At 39.7% G+C, this 20,562-nt stretch overlaps 1 protein-coding gene and 1 pseudogene across 2 annotated transcripts in view; one reads left to right on the top strand and one right to left on the bottom strand.

Annotated features, from left to right (window-relative positions):
* Mettl15 (methyltransferase 15, mitochondrial 12S rRNA N4-cytidine) overlaps positions 1–20,562 on the top strand; it is a 235,632-nt gene that overhangs the window by 137,072 nt on the left and 77,998 nt on the right. The window lies entirely within an intron of this gene.
* On the bottom strand, positions 8,721–13,687 carry LOC124109071 (monocyte to macrophage differentiation factor-like; annotated as a pseudogene).

Here is a 20,562-nt window from a genome sequence, read left to right as displayed (position 1 = left end):
CAGCCTTGCATCCCAGGGATGAATCCTACTTGATCATGGTGCACAATTTTTTTGATAAGTTTTTGTATCCGAGTGGCCAGAATTTTATTGAGGATTTTTGCATCTAGGTTCATTAGAGATATTGGTCTGTAGTTTTCTTTCTTTGAAGTGTCTTTGTCTGGTTTAGGTATCAGGGTGATGTTGGCCTCGTAGAATGAATTTGGAAGTTCTCCCTCTTTTTCTATTTCCCGAAGTAGCTTGAAAAGTATTGGTATTAGTTCCTCTTTAAAGGTTTTGTAAAACTCTGCTGTATACCCATCTGGTCCTGGGCTTTTCTTAGTTGGTAGTCTTTTGATGGTTTCTTCTATTTCCTCAATTGATATTGGTCTGTTTAGGTTGTCTATATCCTCCTGACTCAATCTGGGCAGATCATATGACTTAAGAAATTTATCTATGCCTTCACTATCTTCTAATTTATTGGAGTATAAGGATTCAAAATAATTTTTGATTATCTTCTGTATTTCTGAAGTGTCTGTTGTGATATTGCCTCTTTCATCCCGTATGTTAGTAATTTGAGTTCTCTCTCTTCTTCTCTTCGCTAGCATGGCTAAGGGTCTGTCGATTTTGTTTATTTTTTCAAAGAACCAACTTTTAGTTTTGTCAATTTTTTCAATTGTTTCTTTTGTTTCGATTTCATTAATTTCAGCTCTGATTTTAATTATTTCTTGCCTTCTACTTCTTTTGCTGTTGTTTTGCTCTTCTTTTTCTAGGATTTTGAGATGAAGTATGAGATCATTTATTTCTTGGTTTTTTCTTTTTTTAAGGAATGAACTCCAAGCAATGAATTTTCCTCTTAGAACTGCTTTCAATGTGTCCCATAGATTCCGATATGTTGTGTCTGTGTTTTCATTAATCTCTAAGAATTTTTTAATTTCTTCCTTGATGTCTTCTATAACCCATTGATCATTCAGTAACCTATTGTTCATTCTCCAAGTGATGTATTCTTTTCCCTTCCTTCTTTTATCGTTGATTTTCAGTTCCATTCCATTATGATCAGATAGGATGCATGGTATTATCTCTACTCCTTTATACTGTCTAAGAGTTTCCCTGTGACATAATATATGATCTATTTTTGAGAAGGATCCATGTGCTGCTGAGAAAAAAGTGTAACTGCTTGATGTTGGGTGGTATATTCTATATATGTCAATTAAGTCTAGGTTATTAATTGTGTTATTGAGTTCTATAGTTTCCTTATTCAACTTTTGTTTGGAAGATCTGTCCAGTGGTGATAGAGGTGTGTTGAAGTCTCCCATGATTATTGTATGGTGGTCTATTAGACTCTTGAACTTGAGAAGAGTTTGTTTGATGAACATAGCTGCACCATTGTTTGGGGCATATATATTTATGATTGTTATGTCTTGTTGGTGTATGGTTCCCTTGAGCAGTATGTAGTATCCCTCTTTATCCCTTTTGATTAACTTTGGCTTGAAATCTATTTTATTTGATATGAGTATGGATACTCCTGCTTGTTTCCGAAGTCCATATGAGTGATATGATTTTTCCCAACCTTTCACCTTCAGCCTATGTATGTCTTTTCCTATCAAATGCGTCTCCTGTAGGCAGCATATTGTTGGGTCTTGTTTTGTGACCCATTCTACTAGCCTGTGTCTCTTGATTGGTGAGTTTAAGCCATTAACATTTAGGGTTATTATTGAGATATGGGTTGTTCTTCCAGCCATATTTGTTTATTTCTGTTACTAAACATGGTTTGTTTTCCTCTTTGATTATTTTCCCCCCTTTAGTGTCCTACCTCCCACTGTTGGTTTTCATTGTTATTTTCCATTTCCTCTTCCTGTAATGTTTTGCCAAGGATGTTTTGAAGAGATGGTTTTCTAGCTGCAAATTCTTTTAACTTTTGTTTATCGTGGAAGGTTTTAATTTCATCTTCCATCCTGAAGCTTAATTTCGCTGGAAACACAATTCTTGGTTGGAACCCATTTTCTTTCAGTGTTTGAAATATGTTATTCCAGGATCTTCTAGCTTTCAGAGTCTGTGTTGAAAGATCAGCTGTTATCCTGATTGGCTTACCCCTAACTGTGATCTGCTTCCTTTCTCTTGTAGCTTTTAAAATTCTCTCCTTATTCTGTATGTTGGGCATCTTCATTATAATGTGTCTAGGTGTGGGTCTCTTATGATTTTGCACATTCGGCGTCCTGTAGGCTTCTAGGATTTGGGGTTCTGTCTCATTCTTCAAGTCTGGGAAGTTTTCTCGTATTATTTCATTGAATAGATTGCTCAATCCTTTGGTTTGAAACTCTGTCCCTTCCTGTATCCCAATGACTCTTAAATTTGGTCTCTTGATGTTATCCCATATTTCTTGGATGTTCTGCTCATGGTTTCTTAACAGTCTTGCTGAGCTGTCTATGTTCTTTTCAAGTTGAAATACTTTATCTTCATTGTCTGATGTTCTGTCTTCTAAGTGTTCTACTCTGCTGGTAGTATTCTCAATTGAGTTTTTAAGTTGGCTTATTGCTTCCTGCATTTCTAGGATTTCTGTTTGTTTGTTTTTTATAACCTCTATTTCCCTGTATAGTTGATCTTTTGCTTCTTGGATTTGTTTATGTAATTCATTGTTGAAGTGATCTTTCATTGTCTGATTTTGCTGTCTGATGTCTTCCTTGAGACTCCAGATCATCTGAAGCATGTATATCCTGAATTCTTTATCTGACATTCCATCTGCTGCAGCTATTACCTCTTCTAACGTTGAGTTGACCTGCATTGCTTGTGGTCCTTTCTTTCCTTGTCTCTTCATACTGTTCGCGTTCCTTTCTACTTAGTGAAACTGTTGTGTTATTGAATTTTCCCCCTATATATTTATATTGGTCTTGTATAGTTGCAAAGTCTCCCTCGCAGGCGCGGGCGGCGGCTCTGTCCCTCTGTGGGCCGCTAGGCTTGTTCTGTGGGTGGTCACAGTTCTGTCTACTTTGCAGGTGCCGGCAGCGGCACTGCCCCTCTGCAGGCCTCTGGCGCTGTACTGCCAGTGGGTCGCAGGTCCGCCTACCTTGCAGGTGCGGGGGGGGGGGGTGCGGCTCTACCCTTCCTCAGGCCACTGGGCCTGTTCAGTCTCTCGGTTGCAGGTCTGGCCTGTTCTGATGGTGGTCACAGTTCCACCTACCTGGCAGGCGCGGGGGGTGGGGGGCGGCTCTGCCCCCCAGCAGGCCCCTGGGCCTGCTCTGTGCATGGTCACAGTTCCCTCTACCTTGCCGGTGCAGGGGGAGGGGGCGGCTCTGCCTCTCAGCAGGTCGCTGCTCCTCTTCTGCCAGTGGGTCGCAGGCCCGCCTACCTTGCAGGAGTGATTGGAAGCTCTGTCCTGCCGTGGGCCACTCGGCCTTTTCTGTAGGTGGTCACAGTTCCACCTACCTGGCAGGCGCGGGGGGTGGGGGGTGGCTCTGCCCCTCAGCAGGCCGCTGGGCCTGCTCTGTGCGTGGTCACAGTTCCCTCTACCTTGCCGGTGCAGGGGGAGGGGGCGGCTCTGCCTCTCAGCAGGCCGCTGCTCCTCTTCTGCCAGTGGGTCGCAGGCCCGCCTACCTTGCAGGAGTGATTGGAAGCTCTGTCCCGCCGCGGGCCACTGGGCCTTTTCTGTCGGTGGTCACCTGGCAGGGGCGGGGGGTGGTCGGTGGCTCTGCCCCTCAGCAGGCCGCTGGGCCTGCTCTGTGCGTGGTCACAGTTCCCTCTACCTTGCCGGTGCAGGGGGAGGGGGCGGCTCTGCCTCTCAGCAGGCCGCTGCTCCTCTTCTGCCAGTGGGTCGCAGGCCCGCCTACCTTGCAGGAGTGATTGGAAGCTCTGTCCCGCCGCGGGCCACTGGGCCTTTTCTGTTGGTTGGCACCTGGCAGGGGCGGGGGGTGGTGGGTGGCTCTGCCCCTCAGCAGGCCGCTGGGCCTGCTCTGTGCGTGGTCACAGTTCCCTGTACCTTGCCGGTGCAGGGGGAGGGGGCGGCTCTGCCTCTCAGCAGGCCGCTGCTCCTCTTCTGCCGGTGGGTCGCAGGCCCGCCTACCTTGCAGGAGTGATTGGAAGCTCTGTCCTGCCGCGGGCCACTCGGCCTTTTCTGTCGGTGGTCACAGTTCCACCTACCTGGCAGGCGCGGGGGGTGGGGGGTGGCTCTGCCCCTCAGCAGGCCGCTGGGCCTGCTCTGTGCGTGGTCACAGTTCCCTCTACCTTGCCGGTGCAGGGGGAGGGGGCGGCTCTGCCTCTCAGCAGGCCGCTGCTCCTCTTCTGCCAGTGGGTCGCAGGCCCGCCTACCTTGCAGGAGTGATTGGAAGCTCTGCCCCGCCGCGGGCCACTGGGCCTTTTCTGTCGGTGGTCACCTGGCAGGGGCGGGGGGTGGTGGGTGGCTCTGCCCTTCAGCAGGCCGCTGGGCCTGCTCTGTGCGTGGTCACAGTTCCTTCTACCTTGCAAGTGCAGGGGGAGGGGGAGTCTCTGCCTCTCAGCAGGTCGCTGCTCCTCTTCTGCAGGTGGGTCGCAGGCCCGCCTACCTTGCAGGAGTGATTGGAAGCTCTGTCCTGCCGCGGGCCACTGGGCCTTTTCTGTCCGTGGTCACAGTTCCCCTACCTGGCAGGCGCGAGGGGTGGGGGGCGGCTCTGCCCCTCAGCAGGCCGCTGGGCCTGCTCTGTGCGTGGTCACAGTTCCCTCTACCTTGCCGGTGCAGGGGGAGGGGGCGGCTCTGCCTCTCAGCAGGTCGCTGCTCCTCTTCTGCCGGTGGGTCGCAGGCCCGCCTACCTTGCAGGAGTGATTGGAAGCTCTGTCCTGCCGCGGGCCACTCGGCCTTTTCTGTCGGTGGTCACAGTTCCACCTACCTGGCAGGCGCGAGGGGTGGGGGGTGGCTCTGCCCCTCAGCAGGCCGCTGGGCCTGCTCTGTGCGTGGTCACAGTTCCCTCTACCTTGCCGGTGCAGGGGGAGGGGGCGGCTCTGCCTCTCAGCAGGCCGCTGCTCCTCTTCTGCAGGTGGGTCGCAGGCCCGCCTACCTTGCAGGAGTGATTGGAAGCTCTGTCCCACCGCGGGCCACTGGGCCTTTTCTGTTGGTAGTCACCTGGCAGGGGCGGGGGATGGGGGGTGGCTCTGCCCCTCAGCAGGCCGCTGGGCCTGCTCTGTGCGTGGTCACAGTTCCCTCTACTTTGCAGGCGCAGGGGGAGGGGGCGACTCTGCCTCTCAGCAGGTCGCTGCTCCTCCTCTGCAGGTGGGTCGCAGGCCCGCCTACCTTGCAGGAGTGATTGGAAGCTCTGTCCCGCCGAGGGCTTCTGGGCCTTTTCTGTCCGTGGTCACAGTTCCCCTACCTGGCAGGCGCGGGGGGTGGGGGGCGGCTCTGCCCCTCAGCAGGCCGCTGGGCCTGCTCTGTGCGTGGTCACAGTTCCCTCTACTTTGCCGGCGCAGGGGGAGGGGGCGGCTCTGCCTCTCAGCAGATCGCTGCTCCTCTTCTGCCGGTGGGTCCCAGGCCCGCCCACCTTGCAGGAGTGATTGGAAGCTCTGTCCCACCGCGGGCCACTGGGCCTTTTCTGTCGGTGGTCACCTGGCAGGGGCGGGGGATGGGGGGTGGCTCTGCCCCTCAGCAGGCCGCTGGGCCTGCTCTGTGCATGGTCACAGTTCCCTCTACTTTGCCGGCGCAGGGGGAGGGGGCGGCTCTGCCTCTCAGCAGGTCGCTGCTCCTCCTCTGCTGGTGGGTCGCAGGCCCGCCTAACTTGCAGGAGTGATTGGAAGCTCTGTCCCGCAGAGGGCTGCTGGGCCTTTTCTGTCCGTGGTCACAGTTCTCCTACCTGGCAGGCGCGGGGGGTGGGGGGTGGCTCTGCCCCTCAGCAGGCCGCTGGGCCTGCTCTGTGCGTGGTCACAGTTCCTTCTACCTTGCAGGTGCAGGGGGAGGGGGCGGCTCTGCCTCTCAGCAGGTCGCTGCTCCTCTTCTGCAGGTGGGTCGCAGGCCCGCCTACCTTGCAGGAGTGATTGGAAGCTCTGTCCCGCCGCGGGCCACTGGGCCTTTTCTGTCCGTGGTCACAGTTCCCCTACCTGGCAGGCGCGAGGGGTGGGGGGCGGCTCTGCCCCTCAGCAGGCCGCTGGGCCTGCTCTGTGCGTGGTCACAGTTCCCTCTACCTTGCTGGTGCAGGGGGAGGGGGCGGCTCTGCCTCTCAGCAGGTCGCTGCTCCTCTTCTGCAGGTGGGTCGCAGGCCCGCCTACCTTGCAGGAGTGATTGGAAGCTCTGTCCTGCCGCGGGCCACTCGGCCTTTTCTGTAGGTGGTCACAGTTCCACCTACCTGGCAGGCGCGAGGGGTGGGGGGTGGCTCTGCCCCTCAGCAGGCCGCTGGGCCTGCTCTGTGCGTGGTCACAGTTCCCTCTACCTTGCCGGTCCAGCTTCTTGATTTCATATTTCATACCATTTCTGCTCTGGACCATGAACTCCTCAAAGACTGAAATGATGTCTTATTTTTCTCTGATTTTCAGAATTTGTTTCTTGAACTAAATTAGAAGAGCCTAAATAAATACACTGTTGTTATAGACATATCATTGAAAAGAGAAAGTAAGCCACAGAACAAATTTGAAATAATAAACTGTATCAGTCATAATTTAGACTATCATTTCTAGAATATGAAAACGCTCATTTCTCTCAAAGTCAGAAAAAGGTTTTATCAGATTATAAAGTCTTATGGTAGTTTCCTTTATTCTGAGTTTGTCCATTATTGTTTTCTACTTTCATCAGTGTCTTTGTTTCTGTAGACAAAACTCCAGTTTTATTCACATGGACTTCAATATCTATTTTAAGTGATAACATAAATATTAACATTTTGAAGAATTAGGAAAAGGACCTTAGAGCTAATTTGCCTAGTGATTTTTCAAAGGGTTTTTCATCAACCTTGAAGGAGTTTTTTTTGAGACTGCTATAGGGGAGAAAGGTATGTTAAATTATTGGAGAAATAAATTCCATAAATTTAGCCCAACCTTTTACAAGAGCTGGTTAATAACAGAGACCAGATTTTTTACATGTCATTTTATAGACCTTATATTGCTTTAATAATTTTGATGTCATAAGTGTTTGTAAGAGCTGAATTTTTAATACTAATTAATTTAAATACTTGTTTAGTTATTGAAAAACTTTAAATATTTTGGAAAATCTTGAACACATGCATCTATCTGTTTTTTCATATATAAATTTTATGCAATCTAAGTACAGTTTAACTATTTTTTATAAATCCAAGTAACAATTTTATTCTAATCTACACAATTTTATATACATTTTAGTGATTTTGAGAGTGTTACTTTTAAGCAGATTTTAAATCAATCCAAAAAAAAAATATATGTTAAAAATAAAATATACACAGTAAAACAACAGACATGCATATGTTCAGAATCATGCCTATAGAGGTGGTCTGGAGGTACCTTGCCTATTTAAGAACTTATTGGCAAATATCAGTTCAATTCCCCATAATTCACCAAAATCAGAGAGTGCTAAACATACATCCAAAATAAACTCTCTTTTAAAGCTATATCAGTACAAAATTTGAATTAATAAGTTTAATCATCAACAATTCCATTGAGCAAGTCCATTGCTAGAAAATAGGTAGTATTGACACCCGACCTAAAGGCAAGTTTATTTTGTTTCTTACAACACCAACAGAGAGGTTAACCAACAAAGTAACTAATAAATTAACCTTAATACAAGACACTGAGGGAAAAACAAAAAACAAACAAACAAACAAAATATATGTACTACTCCATTGATCCAGGATATATAACTCATGGACTACAGACACAAGTTTCTACCTGTCAAACAATTCTTTAAATATTTTTCTAGTTAAAAAAAAAGTATATTGGGAGATGCAGAGGAAAGGCAGAAATGTGAATTTATAATCTGATTCCACAATTTAAAATGAATGTGAAACTGATACTATAAGCTAAGTGACAATGACTTAACCATTGGGCACCAAACAGGCAATACCACTCTTCACTGGGATTCATAATGCTGTTGAGGAGTTTTCAGCAGGATGGCCAACCCAACAATGCTAGCATAACACACACAGAATATTCACCCACTATTGAAAGAGTGGCAAAGGCATAGAGAGAAAAGTTGGATCTTTTGAAAAAGTTAATGATATCAAAATAATTTTCCATTACTCATAAGTCAAACTGTGTCAAATATATGGCCTAAAGCAGCACTAAATTCAGAGTCAGAGGTTGGCAGAAAAGTTTGGAAAACTGCAGTTTTTAAAAATTGGCAATTTTTCCACACTTCATAAAGCTATCAGAAGAGGTATAATGGGTTGTTCATTTGTGGAATGTTTACTGCTTGCTGCAAAAATTCACAATATTAATGACAAACCACAGAGTTGCATGTCAATGAAGTATTTTTTAAAAATTTACAAAACACTGAAGTTTATATTTAAAAAATAACCATGTTACACCAAGATGAAATATGGTAAAAGTGAACGTTCTATTCATGGTTCTTTAAACAATGAATGGGAAAGTGACAGAAACAATTTTTTTTCTTAAAAAGGAAGTTTTGTTATTGTACTGACTTTTATACCCTGATCTAATTTAGAAAAATCAAGTAGTAAAATCTGTAAGATTAAAATACAAAATTCTGGTTTGTAAATATTAATTGGCCAAAGTCTATCCAGAGGCCTTCATGATATAGAATGGAATGAATAATGAATTCATTGCCTTATTTGTTTGCTGTGAGGGGTGGAACTTGCAGAACACAGGTTTTATACTTCCACAGTAAGTATATTCAAAAGATAATGAAAGTAAGTGCAGTTCTCATTTCCCACCCCCGTGCAATTTTCAGCCCTTACCCCACTTCCAAGTGTCACAGTTGAAATAATACTGTTTGGAGACCTAGTCCAGACTGGTCCTAAATGTCGAATAAAGTCCTTAAGACTTTGGTATAGGTATTAACAAATGGCGTAGTAGTGTAGCTGCTGTGGCCACAAACAGGTACCAGATGGCATGGGCAAAGGGAATGATGCCATCACTCTTGAAGAACACAACTCCCAAGCAATAAATTAAGCCCCCCACAGGAAAATTCGTGAAGACTGTCGGTGGTATTCATTGATGTCTCCACCAAGGTAGGAGAAAATCCCATTGTGAGATAGAAGAAGAGCTCAACTACTTTATACTTTTAAAGGTAGAGAAATACATAAATAGTTCCTCCAGCTGCCACAAGCCAGATAAACCAACGTATATGAGATGCCAGGGGTCCAAGTTCACGGAGATTTCACCATGGAGCATAAGATGCTAAAGAAGAAATAAATAACCATTCTATCACACACATGAAAACAATGCTCCCCTGTCCTTAAGTGACTCTTTTTCCATGATACATTGTGAAATACTGTTGAAAGATGAAGAGGGCATAAAGGCCCATTCCATAAATCCGTTCCGTTATCTTTTCTCAGCAGTCACCAGTCAATGGTGGAGGGCACTGGACACAAGAGACAGAACAGTGAGGAATACATGTCTGTCACAGCAGCGTGTTCATAGCAAGTTGGTTTGTAGTGGCCATTGGCTTGGGCCCAATGGTTCATGAAACTCTGGAATCGATTCTTGAATGCAATAATCCTCCGCTCCTCCTCCTGGGCCAGGATCTCAGTCTCTAAGCACCTGCGGCCAGGCTCGTGGCCTTCATATAGGCTTGGGCTCCTTCGGAGACTTCCTTTGTGCCAGCAGAGCCACTGGGCCCAAGGGGGCCACTCAAGGGGTCAGGATACAGCCAGGGCCAGACTGGGTGACTGGGGGCAAGAGGGAGGCCGCTTAAATGGCCCCGGCGCCTCCAGCCTCCTGCCTCCCCAGATCAAGTATTTCTGATTAAATGTTCATGTTTGACTTGAGATGTTCTATAAACGTGAAATACATGATTTAAAATATTAATATAAAAATGCACAGCAAATGTCAATAATTTTTAAATTGATTAAGGCATACCTTATAGATATATTCTGACATGTAATTCTGTACATTCTTCTAATTTCTCATTAGGAAAAATTATTGAAAATTTTATAGCTGAATTTAAAATTCTACATATTTTAAATTGAGGTGTATAGTGCCAAAAATATACAATTTATAATAGGTTTAATTTTGTTTAGTGATTTTCTTAATTCTTTTTTTATAAATGACAGTAGAATTTATTTTAACATATTATACATATATGGAATACAACTTTCCTTTCTTCTGTTTGTACTTGATGTGGAATTACTTTGGTCGTGTATTCATACATAAACATAGGAAAGTAATGTCCAATTCATTCTACTAACTTTTTTGTTCCCATTCTCCTTCTCTTCCCTTCATTCCCCTTTGTACTTAGAAGTACAATAATACAATTTCTAATCTAAAGTACTTCTGTTTTTCCCTACCTCCCCACTTATTGTGAGGTTTTCTTCTTAAGACAGTAATTTCATTCAAAAAAAGGAATCTTTTGGAAAAAGTGAGCTTATTTATGCATACTCTTCACTGGTTTATGAAATGAGTTGATGCATAATTTTTATTCTGTAAATATCTATCAGTTAACTTCTTTTATAATTTGACTCACAAATCAAGCTTTATATAGGTCTAAAACCTAAGAACACTTACAATTGATTGGTAATTTGAACAGTTTCCTGGGGAAAAAAGAAAATATCATGCTACAAATCCGGAACTAAAAATCATTCTCTTCTTATTGGGTTGCTTACGGCTTTGTCCTGTAATCAACTTTTAGAGGTACAGCAGGTGGCTTAAAGGTAAAATAAGTTAACAGTTAATAAGACTTCACAAGGCTTTTTGCGTCACTTTTTATTTTCAAACCATTTACTATGAAGTCACACAAACATTTAGAATCAACCAGCAAAATAAAAGAAAGCTGTTGAACAGCTTATTTTAACAATTGCTTCTTAAAATAAAAGAGGGTAACTATAATATTGATTTAAGTTTGTTAAATTTGTGTCAATCTTGATAATTTATGTTTAGTTGAAGACAGTAATGTATTTGAAAAATAATATTATTGGATTATTGTGCAAATCTCACTGGTTTAAAAACCTTTGGTAATTTCTTGAAATTACCAAATTTCACAGTCCTTTATGGTCCCTGTCTACCACTCCATTCTTATGTCTTATCCCTCTTTTACTGTTCACTATACACTTTGCCACCTTCTTCACCTTAATTATGACTACTCAAAGCAAGCTTTCCTTGGCTTTCCAAGTTTAGGTCACTTATATTATTTGTGTTACCTTAGCATCCATTTCTTATCTCTACCATAATACTGATTATATTATAGAGCTGTTTGTCTCTTCCATTACATCTTAACATTTTGAGGGCAGTTATTTTTTTTTCTTTTTCAGTCTCCATTATTTCAAACAGTGTTTGGTGTTCAAAAGCATCTTAAGAGATGTGTGACAATGAATAAATTTGGGAATAAGGCATTTCACTGGAGAGCAAATCAAGGGCACTTGGGTTTAAATTCAAAGCATGATACTTTTGCCCAGAGAATTTAACTTTATAACTCATTTTCTATTTTCCCTTTATTCTATTATAAAAGTAATATGAAACAATGGAAAACATTTTGAAATTAAAGCATTATAAAAACTCACATCAGTTAATATGAGTTATAGGTTTGTGCTACTCTTTCCTACAGTGGTTATTTATTTGTTTTTATTTGTTTTGTTGTTCGTTGGTCTTTGTGTCTGTGTAACTATGTAAGTTGTGTCTTCTTCCAGACTTAAATTCTAAATTTTTTACCAAAACATGAAGCTCAAACATAATGAAGTTACCCTTGAAAATTCCTTAAGCAAGTACTGCATTGGTTGGTACATTGTTTCTCACTAAGTGCCGGGTAGATGTTTTTATCATATACAAATTTCTACTTTTTTATCTGAAGATCTGGTGAAGTAGTGGGCTTAACTTTAGGAGCCTCATAGTCTAAAAACACATATTTCTCAGTCCTTTATGTTCCCTGTGATACCATATGAGAGAAGAGCACAGTCTCAATACCTTTCCTGGTTTATTCTGGATCTGTAGACTCAACAAATAGAATGACAGATAAAATCATCTATAGACTGTCATTTTTTCTCTCTTGGTCTCTTCTTGTCTCTCACTTGAGTATATTTTAATGTATTCATGGAAGTCAAATGTACATATTATACATATATTTTATTCTATTCTTTTACTTCTGAGATCTAAAAGTAATGAGTAGACTGTAGAATATTTCAGATACACTGAAATGTATTAAAAAGGATGATATTCATCTCTAACCTCATTGTGAGATCTCTGTTATTTGAGGAACTCTCTTAATTAGAAGAACGTCAGAGATATGCCTGTTAGTGTGTTCTTTTCCTTTGAGTATACATATATAGATTATTTTATGAATAAAATTTTTGAAATATTGAGTAATTTTATGTATCCTTTATATTATATTATATTATAAGCACTTCAAAATAACTTTAGATGCCCCTCATAACCATGATCTTAATGGTTGTATATGAGTCTACTATAAAATTCAGATTGATTTCGATCTCGCATTTGTAAAAGAATTCATATTGAGCATCCTATATCAAAATATTCTAAAGTATGGCTGATTATGTTTCCTTTGAGGGAAAATATAAATATTAAAGTCAATGATTTTTATATAAGTACATATATATTTACCTGCATATCTATTTGTAGATTGGACTGTAAGAAGTTTCTACCATTTAATATACTTACAGAAAATAAAAATGACCATCAGATATCATCATTACTGTGCTGAGAGTTATTATTTAGAAGCAAAAGCTAACTTTTGAAGTAGCTTTTTTTGAGGTACACTTTACATACAGTACTATACATAAAGTGTATAATTTAATGAATTTTGAGCTTTCTTTACATGTAAGAAATATTACCACAATCAAGATAGGGAATATAGCCACATTCCAAAAAGATTTCTAGTGCACTTTTGAAATTCTTCCTGTATCCCAACCATATCCCTAGCATACTCACGTGCTTTCTTGTCACATGAACAACAATTTGTATATCCTAGAATTTTTATAAATGGAACCATACAATAAGTAATTTGTATGCAGGAGGTGCAAGGGGATGTTATGGGGTTTTTCATCATAAATATTATTATGTGTTATATTTAACTTTTGAGAAACTAAAAAATTGTTTCCCAACATGTTTGTGAGTTCCACTTTCTCTGAATCACTGTCAACGATTGATATGGCCACTCCTTTTAATATTTGCTACTCTAAAAGGCATCTTCTGTGGTTTTTACTTTGTATTTTCCTATTGATAAATGATGTTAAGCATCATTTTCTGTACTGACTTGTTATTGTATAGCTTCTTTGGCAAAGTGTCTTAATTTTTTTTAATGAAACTTTGTTTTCTTATATAAAGTTTTGAAAGTCTGATATTCTGGATATGACTTTTATCCAAATATGATTTTTAAATACTTTTTTCCAGTTATGTCTTTTCATTCTTCGTGTCATATAAAGAACAGAAATTCTTGACAGGAGGCCCAGGTCTATCCAGCCACCTGCAGACACCCACCAGAGCTCTGGTTCTGGCACTGGATTACCTCTTCAGACCAGCAGATGCCCCCAGAGCTTAGCCCTGGCTCAGATCCACCCACACCAACTTGTGTGAGAGCCAGCAGACACCCACCAGAGCTCCAGCACAGGACCTCCTCTTCCGACCACCATGGAAGATCAGGATTGGCCCAGATCCACCCACACGACATGCGGGACCCAGGCCCAGGGTAGGTCTGAGTTGCCAACCCTCCTGCCTGGGAGCCCAAGCCTAACCCACTTCCATCTTGAGATACTGCAGACATCCCATAGTCTTCCCCACTAGTAGGCCCTACCTTTTTTTTTTTTTTTTTTTTTGGCCCTACCTTTTTGACAACAGAGAGGGCCTCGAAGCAGCTGCATCTCAGAGTAGGCATCCCCAAAACAGTATAAGGCCCACCCTTGCAGCCCCATCTCTGTAAGACAATTCATCCATCTTGGGGCACCTCCACTATTATCTCAAGTTACGTCGGCTATTCCCTTCGCTGTCTTTAGTTGTAGTAGCATAAATTGAGGGACATGAATAGTGTCTAGAATCCCAACATCAAGGTGAGGTACAGACAGTCTGCATAGGTACTACAAGAATATAGGGTACAAACTATAATGTCTCAGATCCACACTGCAAGAAAGGAAGACATGTAGATAACATGAAAAAACAAAGGAGAAAAGTTCCCAAAACAAACCAGGATACTACAATAACAGAAGCCTTGGACAGAGAAGTTGATGAAATGTCAGAGAAGGAGTTCAGAAAGTTCATAATTAAACGATCTGTGAATTAAACAATGACCTAAATTAGCAAATACAGGCAAAAATTGATCACTTTAACAATGAGATAAGAGAGCAAATCCAGGTAGTAAAAGATTACTTCAAGAAAGAGAGACTTGGAAAAAAAAATGTCAGAAATCCTTGAAATGAAGGAAACAATTAACCAAATAAAAAACTCAATAGAAAGTATAACCAACAGACTGTGTCACTTGAAATAAAGAACATCAGATAATGAAGACAAAGTATACAATTCAGGAAAATAAAGTTGGCCACACAGTGAAGATTGTAAGAAACCATGAACAGTACATCCAAGAATTATGAGACAGCATCAAAAGACCAAATTTAAGAGTTATTGGGATAGTGGAAGGCACAAAGTATCAAACAAAGGAATGCACCATCTCTTCAATGAGATGATATCAGAAAATTTCCAAAGCATGAGAATGAATTGGGAAACCAAATACAAGAGGCTTACAGGACACCAAAGGTACAAAATTATAACATATCTACACCAAGGTACATTATAATGAAAATGCCTAGCATACAGAATAAGGATAGAATCTTAAAAGCTGCAAGAAAGAGGAATTCGATCAAGTATAGGGGGAGTATCATGTATCAGCATATTTTTCAATTTGACCCTCAAAGCCAGGAAGTCATGGAACAACATATACCAAGCTCTGAAAGAGAATGGATGCCAGCTAAGAATCTTATATCCAGCAAAATTAAGTTTTACATTTGATGATGAAATAAAAACCTTCCATGATAAACAAAAGTTAAAAGAATTTAGAACTAGAAAGCCTGCACTACAGAACATCCTCAGCAAAATATTCCAAAAAGAGAAAATGAAAATCAAAGATAAAAATCAGCAGAGGGAGGTATTACAGTAAAGGAAAAACCAATCAGAGGAGAAAGCAAGTCACGTTAAATACTGAAAATAAACAAAAATGACTAGGAATGCAAATCATGTCTCAATAACCCTGAATGTTAATGGCCTAAACTCACCAATCAAAAGACATAAACTAGCAAATTAGATAAACAAAACAAAACAAAACAAAAAAAACAACCCAACAATATGCTGCCTCCAAGACACTCATCTCATAGGAAAAGACATGCATGGACTGAAGGTGAAAGATTGGGAAAAAATCATACCACTCACATGCACTGAGGAAGCAAGCAGGGGTTTTCATCCTCATATCAAGCAAAGTAGACTTCAAGCTAAAGTTAAATGAAAGGGATAAAGAAAGAAACTACATACTGCTCAAGGGAACCATACACCAACAAGACATGACATTTCTAAATATATATAACCCAAACAATGGAGCATCTACAATGGAGTTTATCAGTCAAACTCTTCTCAAGTTCAAAAGTGAAATAGACCACAGCACAATAATTTTGGGTGACACTAACATAACTCTTTCACTACTGGATAAATCTTCTAAACAAAAGCTGAGCAAAGAAACTATAGAATTCAGTGAAACAATCAATAACTTAGACTTAACTGACATATATAGGATATTTCATTCTTCAATGAGTAAATAAGCTTTTTTCTCAGCAGCACATGGATCAGCATCAAAAGATCTAAAATAGAGCATATATTATGCCACAAAGCAACTCTTACCAAATATAAAAAAGTAGAAATACTACACTGCATTCTATCAAGTCATAATGGAATGAAATTAGAAATCAATGATAAAATAAAAAATAAAAGCTACTTCAACACCTGGAAACTAAATAATATGCTACTGAATGAACAATGGGTTGCAGAAGACATCAAAGAGGAGATTTAAAAAAATTTAAAGGTAAATGAGAACACAGATACAACATATTGAAATCTCTGGGACACTATGAAAGCAGTTCTAAGGAAAGTTCATTGCATGGAGTTCTTTCCTTAAAAGAAGAAAAGTTCAACAAATAAATGACTTAATATCACATCTCAAAGATCTAGAAAAAGAAAAATAAATCTACACCAAAAGCAGTAGAAGGCAAGAAATAATTAAGATCAGAGCTGAAATCAATGAAATTGAAACAAAAGAAACAATTGAAAAAATGACAAAACAAAAAGTTGGTTCTTTTGACAGACCCTTAGCCATGCTAACAAAGAGAAGGAGAGAGAAAACTCAAATTATTATCATACCTGATGAAAAAAAACATATCACAACAGAAACTACAGAAATACAGAAGATAATTAGAAATTATTTTGAAAACTTGTACTCCAATAAAATAAAAAATATCAAAGGCATCAACAAATTTCTAGAGTCATATAATTTGCCCAAATTGAATCAGGATGATATACAGAAAACAGATCAATTTCAAGTGATGAAATAGCAGGCGCCATCAAAAGTCTACCAACCTTGGGCTGGGATTGTGGCTCAGCGGTAGAGCGCTCGCTTAGCAAGGGCAGGACCCAGGTTCGATTCTCAGCACCACATTAAAAAAAGCATTATGTTGTGTCCATCTACAAAAAAAAAAAAAGATTCTCTTCCTCTCTCTCTCTCTCTCTCTCTCTCTCTCTCCTTTTAAAAATAAAAAAAAAGTCTAACAACTAAGAAATGCCCAGGACCGGATGGATATACAGCCAAGTTCTACAAGAACTTTAAAGAATAACTAATACCAATACTCTTCAATTTATTTTAGGAAACAGAAAAAGGAATCACTTCCAAACTCATTCTATGAGGCCAATGTCACCCTGATTCCAAACCAAGGCAAAGACAAATCAAAAAAAGAAAACTTCAGACCAATATTTCTAATGAACATAGATGCAAAAGTTCTCAATAAAATTCTGGCAAATTGAATACAGAAACATATCAAAAAGATAGTAGATCATGATCAAGTGGGGTTCATTCCAGGGATGCAAAGTTGGTTCAACATACAGAAATCAATAAATGTAATTTATCACACCAGTAGACTTAAATATAAGAACCATATGATCTTCTCAATAGATGCAGAAAAAGCCTTTGACAAAATACAGCATCCCTTCATGTTCAAAACATAGAAAAACTAGGGATAACAGAAACATATCTCAACAATCTAAAAGCTAATTATGTTAAGCCATAGGCCAACATGATTCTAAATGGAGAAGAATTTAAAGCATTCCCTCTAAAAACTGGAAAAACACAGGGATGCCTTCTTTCACCACTTCTATTTAACAGTTCTTGAAACACTGGCCAGTGTAATTAGATAGACAAAAGAGATTAAAGGGATACAGATAGGTAAAGAAGAACCAATTAACATTATTTGCCAAAGATATGATTCTATACCTAGAAGACCCAAAAAATTCCACCAGAAAACCTCTAGAACTAATAAATGAATTCAGCAAAGTAGCAGGATACAAAATCAACACCCATAAATCAAAGGCATTTCTACACATCAATGACAAATCCTCTGAAAGAGAAACTAGGACAACCACCCCATTTACAACAGCCTCAAAAAAATAAAAAAAAACAAACTTGGGAATCAATTTAACAAAAGAGATAAAACACCTCTACAGCGAAAACTACAGAATGCTGAAGAAAGAAAGAAGACCTTAGAAGATGGAAAGATCTCCCTTGTTTTTGGATAGGCAGGATTAATATTGTCAAAATGACCATGCTACCAAAAGCACTATACAGATTAATGCTTTCCCAATCAACATTCCAATGACATTCCTCATAAAAGTAATCATGAAATTCATCTGGAAAAATAAGAGACCAGAATAGCCAAAGCAGTCCTTAGTAAGAAGAGTGTAGCTGGTGGCATCACTATACCAAGCTTTAAAATATACTACAGAGCAATAGTAATAAAAACAGCATGGTATTGGCACCAAAACAGACTGGTAGACCAATGGTTCAGAATAGAGGACACAGAGAATAACCCACATAACTACACTTATATTAGACAAAGGCACCAAAAACATACATTGGAGAAAAGATAGCCTCTTTAATAAATGGTGCTGGGAAAACTGGAAACCCATATGCAACAAAATGAAATTAAACCCCTATCTCTCACAGTGCATGAGCCTCCACTCAAAGTGTATCAAGAATCTAGGAATTAAATCAGAGATACTGTGTCTATTAGAAGAAAAAGTGGGCCCAAATCTTCATCATGTCGAATTAGGCCCCAACTTCCTTAATAAGACTCTTATAGCACAAGAATTAATATCAAGAATCAATAAATGGGATATATTCAAACTAAATAGCTTCTCAGCAAAAGAAACAATTGGTAAGGTCAGATAGAACACAAATCTCTAGAATATATAAAGAACTCAAAAATTTTAACCCCCAAAAAACAAATAACCAAATCAATAAATGGGCCAAGGACCTGAAGAGGCTTTTCAAAAGAGGATCAACAAACATGAAGAAATGTTCAACATCTCTAGTGATTAGAAAAGTACAAATCAAAACTACTCTAAGATTTGACCTCACTGCTGTCAGAATGGCAGCTATTAAGAATACCAACAACAATAAGTGTTGGCGAGGATGTGGGGAAAAAGGCACACTCATACATTTTTGTTGGTACTGCAAATTGGTGCAGCCAATCTGAAAAACAGTATGGAGAATCCTTTGAAACTGGGAATGGAACCACCATTTAATTCAGCTATCCCTCTCCTCAGTCTATACCCAAAGGACTTAAAAACAACATACTACAGGGACACAGCCATATCAATGTTTATTGTAGCACAAATCACAACAGCTAAACTGTGGAACCAACCTAGATGCCCTTTAGTAGATGAATGTATAAAGAAAATGTGGTATATATACACAATGGAATATTACTCAGCAATAAAAGATAATAAGGTCATGGCATTTGCACATAAATGGATGGAGCTGGAGAATATAATGCTGAATAAAATTAGTCAATCCCCAAACACCAAATGATGAATGATTTCTCTGATTTAAGGATGCTGGTCAAAAATACGCTGTGTGTAGTGTGTGGGGGGGATTAAATGAACTCCAGATAGGGGGAAGGGGAGTGGGGTACTGAGGAGAAGGGAGGGGGCATAGGGTAGGAAAGACAGTGGAATGCAATGGTCATCATTACCCTAAGTACATGTTTGAAGACATGATGGATGTAACTCTACTTTTTGTAGAACCAGTGATATGAAAAATTGTGCTCTATTTGTGTAATATGAATTAGAATGCATTCTGTTGTTATATATAACAAATTAAAAATAAAAATGAAAAATAATAGAAATTCTTAATCTTGGTGAAGTACAATTTATCATTTTTTTCTTTTTGGCTTCATAGTTTTCTCATTGTAACTAAGATATCTTTCTTGACATAAATACTTTCTTTACAAATTCTATGCTTTCAAAACTTCACATTATGTGTGTATAATATAGTTTGATTTAATTTTTGTATATGATATACAAGGTAGGGATTGAGGTTCAGTATATACATTCATGACACCCAATTGTTCTAACACCTTTGGTTTAAAAGCCCATTTTTTTCTCTAAAACTTTCTTTGAAATTTTATAGAAAATCAATGAATGTGTGAATCTGATTTTGGACTCTAGTTTAATTTATTAATCTATCTGCCCCTCTTTATTGATTACCATATTGTCTTGAATACTGGGGCTTTATAGCATATCTTAAAATCAGGTATAGTTTCTTCAATATTGTCTCTCTTTTTCAGAGTTCTTTTGCCTATTCCAATTTATCTGCATTCCTACATGAATTTTAGAATGAACTGAACAATTTCTACTTAAAAAGTCTACTGGAATGTTTATTAGGATTATGTTTATAGACCAATTTGGAGACAATTACATTTTGATAATATTGAGACTTATCTTCCATAAACAGTACATTTGTCTATGAATTTAGATTCTTTTTAATTTGGCTCAACAGTGTGTTACAGTTTTCAGTGCTTTGGTCTTACAAATATTTAGTTGAATTTATCCTAAAGTATTGCATATTTTTGATGTTTATGTAAATGATATTTACTAAAATTACAACTTTTGTTTTTTGCTAATAGTATTTAAAAATATAATTTTTTGTGCATTGACCTTATAGTCTACCTGCTTGCTAAATTCATTCCATACTTAAAATTACACTTTTTATAGTTCTTATCAGTTTTTCTACATGAACAATTATATAAACAGTTTTGTTTCTTTACAATCTGGATGACTTTTTGCCTTTTTCTTGCTTTATTGTGGGGTAGAAGTTTAAATATAATGCTGACTAGCAGTGTGAGCATGAACATATTTGCCTTTGTACCTATCTTTCAGGGAAATCTTTAGTCTTTCAACAGAATGAAGTTGGCTGTAGGTTTTTCATTAGAACTCTGTATCAGTTTGAAAAAGAGTTGTCTT

Source organism: Marmota monax, unplaced genomic scaffold, assembly GCF_021218885.2.
Source record: "Marmota monax isolate L192 unplaced genomic scaffold, Marmota_monax_Labrador192_F-V1.1 WCK01_AAM20220418_F8-fsc00135, whole genome shotgun sequence".
Taxonomy (NCBI): domain Eukaryota; kingdom Metazoa; phylum Chordata; class Mammalia; order Rodentia; family Sciuridae; genus Marmota; species Marmota monax.
The sequence above is the reverse complement of the archived record's forward strand: the minus strand, read 5'-3'. Positions and strand labels throughout refer to the sequence as shown.